Source organism: Lissotriton vulgaris, chromosome 9 (genome assembly GCF_964263255.1).
Source record: "Lissotriton vulgaris chromosome 9, aLisVul1.2, whole genome shotgun sequence".
NCBI lineage: Eukaryota > Metazoa > Chordata > Amphibia > Caudata > Salamandridae > Lissotriton > Lissotriton vulgaris.
The window spans coordinates 392,242,070-392,252,354 of record NC_141697.1 but is presented as its reverse complement, the minus strand read 5'-3'; positions in this window follow the sequence as shown (position 1 = coordinate 392,252,354).

Below are 10,285 nucleotides of genomic sequence, written 5' to 3'. Positions count from 1 at the left end.
CTGCTTCACGATGCACAAATACAGGTCTATCCCCGAGTGACCTCTGACCATGGGCCAGTAGTGCTGTCTATTCGGATAGCATATCCGTCCCGCAAGCCCCGTGAATTTTCCTTTGATCGCAAGTTATTACTTGAAGATAAATTTCAAGAATATATGAGGGATTGGGTGCTAGAGTTCTTTAATTTGAACAGGGGAAGCGCAGGGGTTGGGATAGTTTGGGACACGTTCGAAGCTGCTTTTAGGGGCGAGGTGCTCAGCTATGGATTGTATGCTCAAAAACAGCTTCGAAATAAGCTACAGGAACTTTATTAGGATTTAGGTAAGGCGGAGGAGCTGTTGACTCAATATATCATTCATAATAGGGATACCTATGATAAATCAGCTGAGGTGACCCGAGTTAAAGCTGAAGTTAACAATCACTGACGCAAGGAAGCAGCAAAGACCTTTGAGACTAGGAGACAGATGGTGTAAGAGTATGGGGAGGCAAGCGGGAGGTGTTTGGCTCAGAGAATGCGGACTAGGGAAGCAGCTCAGCGGATTAAAAGTATGAAAAATGAAGCCGGACAAAATGAAGAAACTGAGAGTGGAATTCTAGAAGTTTTTAGAAGATTCTACGCCCGGTTATATACGGCAGAAGAATATGACAGTAATAGAGCTTTATCCTTTCTTGGGAAAAATGACTGGCAAAAATTAGATCAAGGATTAGCAGATATTCTGGAGGCCCCTATAGAGATGTTTGAACTGGAAGCGGCTATTAAATCCAGCAGGAAAGGCTGCTGGACCTGACAAGCTTCCGCTTGAAATATATAAATCCTTTTTTCAAGTTCTTAAACAGGACATGTTAGCCACATACAAGAAGGAAAAACCGCCGGACCTACCAGGTTCATATCGGCCTATCTCGTTACTAAATACAGATGGGAAAGTGTATTCAAAGATTTTAGCTACTAGACTTTCAGAAGAGATAACCTCTTTGGTTTCTATATATCAGCATGGGTTTATTCCAAAGCGCGGCACAACTGATCACGTTAACCGGGTGATTACTTTAACCGATCATGCAAACGTGTCGGGGAATCCACTGAGTCTCATATTACTGGATGCAGAGAAGGCCTTCGACCAAGTGTCGTGGGCCTTCCTATGGGACCTGATGAAACTTCAGGGATTTGGCCCAAACTTTATTAAATCAATTCAGGTGCTCTACCAACAACCTAGCGCACGGATTAAAGTAATGGGGCTTCAATCAGCAGTGGTGCCAATACAGCGAGGGACAAGGCAGGGATGCCCATGCTCGCCCCTGCTTTTTGCTTTGTACATAGATCCTTTTTAAAAATGATATAAAAGAGCAGTCGGGTGCCTCCAGTTAGGATACAATCTCAGCAGTACCGTGTATTGGCGCATGCTGACGACGTAGCCGTGCTCTCACCAAGGCCAACTATGGCTATGCCTGAAATTGAAAATCTAGCACGACTATATGGATCGGTATCGGGGTATAAATTAAACACTGCTAAGACTCAGATACTTTGTATGAATATTAAGTCTTACGATGATCCACGAGTCTCAGCTGTGGTTACTTATTTGGGAGTGCAGATTAGCGCTGGAGCCTCGGCCACGGTAGAGGCTAACTGGCAGAAGCTGACACATGGGGTCCGTAAGCAGCTGGATCAGTTAGAATGTTTACATCTGACACTGGTAGGTAGATGCAACGTCTTGAAAATGATGGTATTACCTAAAGTGTTATATCTTTACCGATGTTTACCATTAGAGATTACCTGTGCACTCATTTCACAACTGCAAGCAATCTGTATGAGGTTCATGTGGCCTCAGGGGAAAGAGCGACGGGCTAAGAAATATATGGTGCTGCCCAGGGCAGTGGGTGGCTGGGCAGTCCCTGATTTTCTTTTGTATTATTATGTATGTATGCTGCAGCGAATGAATATCTTATTAACTGGTCAGGGACCTGTGGAGCCAGCACTGCAACCTTCTATATATTCTTTACTTTTAGGGGCTGAAGCTAGGAATCGGCTCTTTATCGACATAGACTGGAATTATTACAAGCGCACAAGGTTTAAGGTGATTGCTGCTGCGTATAAGGCATGGAAGGCAATAAGGAAGCAATATAATATTGGAAGCGTGTCCATCTATAACCCATTAACTGCACCGATCCTGCACCCCAGTATTTGCTGGGATCGCATAGTGGTTAACTGGTGCTTAAGAGGCTTAATAACAGTTGGAGATTTCTATAATACAGATGGGTTAAAATCTTTCTCCCAATTGAAGGAACAATATCAGTTGTCTACTCTGCATTTTTTTAAGTATCTGCAGCTGCGTGAATATCTTACTAAATTGAACATAGTGAACGTGGCTAATCCTCTTATTGAGGCAAATAAAAAACGCGCACGCATCGGGGCATTGTATAAAATAACTATAGAGGCAATGCCCAATGATTTGGAATCACACCGAATAAAATGGGAAGAAAGATTAAGGAACCCTGATATACCGTTGGAGCTTTCGATTGTACTGGCTGGCCGGTTATTTATGTCCGCCAACTTGAAGACACAACATTACAAGACTTTGTTTTATTTTTATCGTACGCCTGATAAAATTGCAAAGTGGGGGGGAGACCCAGATGGAAAGTGTTTTAGATGTAATACTTTACATGCTGATGTAGTGCATATCTTTGGTACTTGCACGAAATTATCAGAATTGTTTAGACACACAAACGGGTTTCTATCTGAGATTCTGGGTGTTCCTATACAACTTTCAACAAGTCAGATTTTGTTGGGTATAGATACAGGTGGATTGCGTACAGATCACGGTAATGATGCTCGTTATTTGATATTCATTGCATCAGCAGTGCTAAGGTTGTGCATTGCCTCAGCGTGGTTACAAACTAAGGCCCCTTCATTTGATATGTGGAGAACTCGTTTTCTTTTTATGTATAATATTGAATACAATTTGTGTATTTTGAAGGGGAGGCGGAAAAAGGCACTGTGGCAGGCAATATGGGGCGCAGTTAGGGCATATATGGACATAAAAAAGTGTGAGGTTAAGCTATCTAGTGTACCTACATGGTTTCTGTTCTTTTTTTTGTTGTTTTCTGTTTTTTCTTTTTCCTTTATTATCATCTAAGGACAATTTAATATAAACTGATCAGTCATATATCTGCATGTGACTTGGTAGGATTTAATGTAGGTGACCTGATGCTGGTATTTTGACCTGATCTTGTCAATGCAAGCAATGAATGATATACGGGAACGGTTTATTTTTCAGTAGCATAAGCTGTCCTCTAGTCTCAAACATCTTGTATATATCTGTAATCTCTATGATCCGATCCTGCATTGTATAACTCATTATAATCGAATGTATGGTTATTTTTGTACCTGTGGTCTCTATCTAATAAAGAAATTAAATTAAAAAAAAACAATATGTTCTGTTAACTGATATAAATATATATTGGTGGCAATCGATACATGTTTTATGGGTGTGGCCACAGAGAAATGCATGTGCTTCAGCAGACATAAAGGATTTTCAATGTCTTGTAGTGGTAGGGGCAGAATATTCACTCAGATAACGGTCCTCGTTTCCCTATAAGGCGAATAGGAATTCAATGTCTGACTGGGAGTTTGTCTACAATTCAGCAATCCATTTAGGGCTGTCTTGAACAGTTTAGTTCAACGTTCTGACAGCATAATTAAACTAACCTTGAATGCTAGGATACTAATAGTTCAGGTGTAAGTTGGTACCATAATTTGTATGGAGTCCAGAGAGTATTACATAACTTCCCTAGATAAATATTGGGAGGCCACACTTTATATGAGGTTGTCTTCTGAGTTTTTATGTATGTGCATGGTTTAGATAATCCTGGAAAGGTGGCAGATGAGAATAAATTTGACTCGGAGAAACATTAGAATGTTTTAAAGAGTATCCAAGAAGTCAGAGACAAGCTGTCGAATGTCAACCCTGCCACTGCCACCTGTCTAGAAAAGGGTATAACTGCTGCTGAGGTGAGAGTTCCCAAACTTGGAGACCAAGTTTGCGAAATAATCCACAACAAGCTAGCTTTTGAACCATCATGCAGACCACCTGTTCCAGTTCTTGGGGTAAAAGGCAAAAGAACCGTCATCCTACCTCTTTTTCTTGGTTCAAGGAGAAACAGATAGATGCCCATCAACCAAGTGAAAAGGCACCATGTGGCAGATCCTCTACAGCAGACCATTGCAGAGACCAAGAGAGATTCAAAGTAGAAACTCTAAACTCCTCACTACTCTGAATGAATTACCCCTTGAACAAAACAGTAACATAAATAGCTTGAGTATCCAGCCAGTTATATTAGAGCACACTCCAATTCTATGCAGAGCATTAAGTTCCAAAACAAATCTGATCCTGGCATTACTATATTTGTTACTTTTCAACACAATTATATGGTTTACTATGAACTACCACCTCACTCCACATCATTCGAGGTGATGTCTTTTCGAAAGCCAACTAAACAGAGAACTTTTTAAAACACTCTACAATCAGTTCACACCAGAGATTGCTTCCCGCCATCATTGGTTATGTGGTCCCTGATCCCAGCTCGATCCTATGCCCGGATCACTTTTTGAACTTTTTATCATGTGGCTATCAATGATAGTCGTTGTTCTACTGCTACTGAATGGACACTTTCTCCCTACAAGAACAATTGCACCACCTGTGGTTCATGAACTACAGCCACATTTTTTTATCCCACAGAGCTCAAAGAGACTTCTACACTGCAAACTTCACAGTTTATCCTGGGCGTAGTTTGGGAAAGGGTTCCATACTAGGTAATGGGACCTACTGTGACACTACAATTACCTTAACTGATAAAAGTTGCCGAGAATTACATTATTCCAGGTTCTGTTTCAGATGACTGGGACATAGAGACTGTCAAAAGAATGATGTTTGATTTACAGGGAAATGCTACTTTGAGTAATGAAGCTCCTTATCTGAATTCAGCAAATTACAAAGAAATGTAGTGTTACCTTCACTATGCAAACTATTATATACATAGAACAAGTTAACCAATTGAAATATGCAATTACACACAAAAATGTATTTTAAAGATTACCATATTATTAGAGTGATGACAGATTGAGTCTTTCAGCCTTATATTTCACACAGAAGCAAAGAAAAACCTAATCACCACCAACAAATTGATCTATTCCACTGAGTTTGGTTAAAATCTGGCAATGCAAGGATATGAGCATTGGAAAGCAAATATTGATGAGAAAAGTATTTGGGGAATCCAGTTTTCGCAAATTCAAGGCCATGAAGTCTCATTTATGAAAAAAAACCTATCTTACAGACTACCTGTCTGGGATTTGATACTATAAAAGTTCTAAAACAGAGGTCTCAAAATATTTCTGTAGTGAGAGCTACTTTTGATCATTGAAAATTATTGTGAGCAACAGAAGGCCAAGCCACCTGTGCAGTGTTATCAGACACAACAGCACCCATCTTAATTGACTTTAAGCAAAATGTCCATAAAGCCAGATATGCTGGTTCAAACCAATTACTTTGACTAGGGGCACCATAACAAGGCTGCCATGTGTATCAGTGACAGTGTGGTCTTTGGGCATGCATGATCCTGTGTGCATATGTACGGGATATATGTGTATCGGTGAATGAGAACCTGTGCCATATGTACTTCTGGCAAAGTACATACCTTTGCCATATGTGGCACTGTTACATGTATAACACATAAATACAATCAAGAAAAATGTTCTGCAAAAATTTTCATATTATGAAGCATTTTTCTGCACTTTGAATTTCTCCCACTTAAAAAAATGGCTGTATTTATAGTTATAAATATGACACCATGTCTACCGGCCACTGGGAGCAAGATGTCTTCTGTTGTGTATATGTGACATTTTAAAAAGGGAGAAAATTAAACTGAAGAGTTAACTTTATGTTTATTTAGATTCCACAATACTCATCATTTAAATTTTCTCCCATTTCAAAGTGTGATATTAAAAACAGCAGTCATCCTCAACCCAGTGGCCTGTAGACACAGTGCCATATTTATAAAAAAACAAAAAACATGTCCATTTGTTTGAAAAGGTGAAATTTACAGTAAAGAAACATGCTTCATAAAATACTAAGATGTAATTGGCTTAATTAAAGGGGAGAAAAACATTAACTCAATTTTTCATAGAAATATTTCTCTTTACTTAAAATTCCCCCCATTTGAAAACAATGATTGTATTTGTTTAAATGTTTAAATAGATCTTTTTATTGCAGGTAAACCAACCAAAAGAATAGTGGCAGTAAACATAATAGTGACTGTATTTTTGAGTTATACATATGGCACAGTGTATACTGGCCACTAGGAATAAGAGGTTTGCTCTTTGTAAATACAACAATTTGAAATTTAACTATAACTAAAGTTGTCCAATTTAGAACGAATTATTACTTTTAATGTTCACTAGTTATGTATAACTATATATTCCCCATTGTACATTCGTCTAAATCTTGATTGATGATTGTAATGTTTCTGATTTGTTCAAATAACAAAATAAAAAATAATGGGAGAACATTAAAATGAAGAGTTAGCTTAATTATTAAGTTAACTATTCATTTAAATTTTCTCCCTCCCACATAAAAGCATTCATAAACATCATTTTGTTCTCGTGCTCCAATATTGAGTTGACAAGGACTTTTATTTAAGATCTAAATACCTCAGTGCTTTACTTCTTCACATCTGTGCCCTGGGTCATAAATCTGACTCTAGCACCGCTCATTACCAGGCCCTACTATCTGCCTGAAGATAATAATGTAAAATAAACGCAGTCTTCCCATAACTTTAAAAGGAAAATGTGACTCTGTGCTAATTTAAAAATGAACTCAAGGCCTGAGCTACACTGAAGGTGTCCGGTTGGAGACACCTGCACTGGATGATTCAGTAAACAGTGGCATGGCAAACCCAGGGATCTTTCTGTTTAATGTGAACTGTTTCACTGTAGATTATCAAACAGTTGAAAAACATCCAAGACATGGAAATGTAATTTCATATCCTGCAGCAGTGGATTTGGGAAAACACTATACTGTAGGGTGCTTTGCCTACAGTCTGTTTCAATGGTGTTGCAAGGGTGTCATGGTCCCTAGGTCAAGCAAGGAAATTGGGATTCCTGGCTTCTAATTTAGTATTTAAATAGAACAATAAGTGTTCAGTTGGTCCCTCAGGGTCTTGTACCCCGGTGTCACTGCTCCTGCTGCACCATTGCTAGCTAATGCCCTCCTTCCCTGTTCATTTATGAACTGCTTTTCTGCTGTATTATGTTTAGTGCTGCACTTTTACTTGGAGAAAATATAGAGAGAGGAGCCATCACCCTGTGCAGCGTTGTGACCTGAAGATGGCCGCTTCCTTATGGCGCTGTTGTGACAACCTGAATGGCATACAGGGCCGCTGTGAAGACTGAGGGCCATTTTCATGGTGCATCACTGTAACAAGAAGAGGGTCATCACTCTGTGCAGTGCTATGACCCGAAGGAGCAATCGCCCCATGTACGCCTTCATGCAACCCCCATAGTCCTGCAAGGGGGCTGTGGTGAAATGAAAGCATAGTCACCCTGAAGCAGCAGTGAAGAAAATGCAGGTTGGATTGGGCCATGGAAGAGCAAAAAGGTCAAGATTACAGAGAACATGCCACCGGTTTGAGATAGACTTACAGCGTGACTGGAGAAGTGCCATGGAAGCTTGCTGCCTTGATCACAGAATCTTGACGTCTGCTCAACGCCAGTACACAAACGCATGATCAGACACTCTTAACTGCCATTCCAGTGGGAGGGGGTAAGACTGCATACCTGGCCATTGGGACTTGGGGAGAAGGGTATCCTTCCAGTACAAAAGCTAAAAGGTCATCCAAAGCCACTTTGTGTACTCTGTGTATTTTGTGCGTGAGAGATGTATGTTGACATGAGGTCTTCCCAAACAAAGAAAGTGATTTGTGCCCAAACCTAAAAGGGCTGTTTTTTCATGGGCAGTAAATACAGGTTAAATAAATAAATATATATACAAATTCCCACTCCGCTCAGTTGTTATTGTAGTAGAAGATACCATATATACTCCTGCTGAGAGACAAAGAATGCAGTAAAAGGGAAACAAATTGCATTTCAAACCTAAAAAGAAAAGACTACTGCAATAACAATATACAAGGCTCTGATTACAAGATGGATGGATTTATGTGCTGAGAAATAACATGGATCGAAACAGTATTTGCTAGCTCACATTCTCAAACAACAAAGTGCTTCATTACAATGTCGGGCGGAAAGCCTTCGACCAGCTGTAGGTTTCAGTCTGACCGCCGTATTAAGATGGCGGCGGTTGGAGTGAAACCTTTGGCGGTATTTGAACACGGTCAGAGTGTTAGAGGCCACAATAATCCTCTAATGACAGTGGAGCCTGGCTTGTCTCCATTGTTTGGATTATGACAGTACTTTCTGACAGCCTTTTCATGACAGCCTTTCTGACATTGTAAAGAGGCCGTAAATTCGGACCTGAAGCACTACCGGCCCATCTCTCTCCTCCCCTTTGCGGCCAAAGTCACAGAGAGACTCGTTAACGCCCAGCTGACCGCCTTCATAGAAGAGAACTCCATCCTGGAAGCCTCCCGGTCTGGATTCCGCAGCAACCACAGCACCAAGACCACCCTCCTCACTGCCACTGAAGACATCCGTACGCTGCTGGACCAGGGAAAAACCGCGGCCCTCATCCTCCTAGACATTTCCGCAGCTTTCAACACAGTTATGTTATGTTATGTTATGTTATTAAAATTTGTATAGCACGCAGATGCCGCAGCCAAGAGGCGTCCCGGCGCTTTTGGAGATAGAAGACACAACACAACAATGATGACCAAACACATAGCTATACAGCGGAGAATAAATGGGTTTTTAATTGTTTCCTGAACTGAAACAAATCGTGGATGGAACGAAGTGAAGCAGGCAAAGAGTTCCATAGAGTAGCCGCCATCACCGAGAAAGAGCGTCCACCCATTCTGGACTTTTTAAAACGAGGAACAATGGCCAGATCAGACCCTGCAGACCGAAGAGCTCTTGCGGGGACATAGTGGAGGATGGTCTGGGTAAGAATGGGAGGGGAGGCCAAATTGAGAATTTTAAAAGTGAGGCACAAAGCCTTGAACTTAATTCTTTGGCCTACTGGGAGCCAGTGAAGGTCACGGATAGTGCTGCGAGCTGAAACAAATTTGGGGAGGCCGACCAGCATCCTAGCCGCCGCATTTTGTACCCTCTGAAGACGGCCAAGCTCAGCTTGATTAACACCCAGAAACAGGGAACTGGCATAGTCCAATCTGGTCAGCACCAGAGCTTGGACTATGATCTGCCTGGTGTCCGCGTCAAAAAATTTAAAAATAGGCCGTAGGCTTTGTAGAGCGCCGAAGCAGGTTCCTGCAACACGTTTGATATGGGGAATAAAAGACAATTGATTGTCAAGCCAAACGCCCAAGTTTCTGACTTCGGTTACAGGAGTAGGAACAGGGCCCAATTCAGAAGGCCACCATTGGTCTCCCCAGAGCTCGCTGTCTCTACCGAAGAGAATGACCTCCGTCTTGGTGGCATTGAGTTGTAAGCGATTGTTCGCCATCCAGCCAGCGACAGCTTTGAGGGCTGCCTGAAAGGTGGGGGCGTTCATGTTGGAATCGCCATTGAGTGACACCGCCAATTGTGTGTCATCGGCGTATGACACTATTGTAAGCCCAAAACTGGCAGCTACCTGCGCCAGCGGTGCAACATACAAGTTAAAAAGGGTGGGGCTGAGGGCCGAGCCCTGTGGAACTCCCTGCAGAATGGGGCGTGGGGCAGAGATGTAGGGAGGAGTAGAAACTTTAAAGGTTCGACCCGTAAGAAATGATCGAAACCATTCAAGCGCCTGTTCTCCAACTCCTGCCTCCGCGAGGCGATGTAAAAGGATGTGGTGGGAGACCGCGTCAAACGCGGCACTTAGATCCAATAGGATCAGTGCCGCCGTCTGACCTTGGTCAAGTATATTCCTGATATGTTCCACCACCGCCAAAAGAGCGGTCTCGGTACTATGGCCGGCTCGAAACCCATTCTGGGAGTTGTCCAGTATGTTTGCTTCTTGCAGGTGGAGGGATAAGATCCTATTGGCGTGAGCTTCAGCTATTTTAGCCATCCAAGGAAGGAGGGAAATAGGTCGGTAATGCTCTGATTTGGAAGGGTCAAGAGACGTTTTTTTTAGGATTGGTATGATAGTGGCCTGCTTCCAAGCAGTGGGAACACTACCAGTTCTA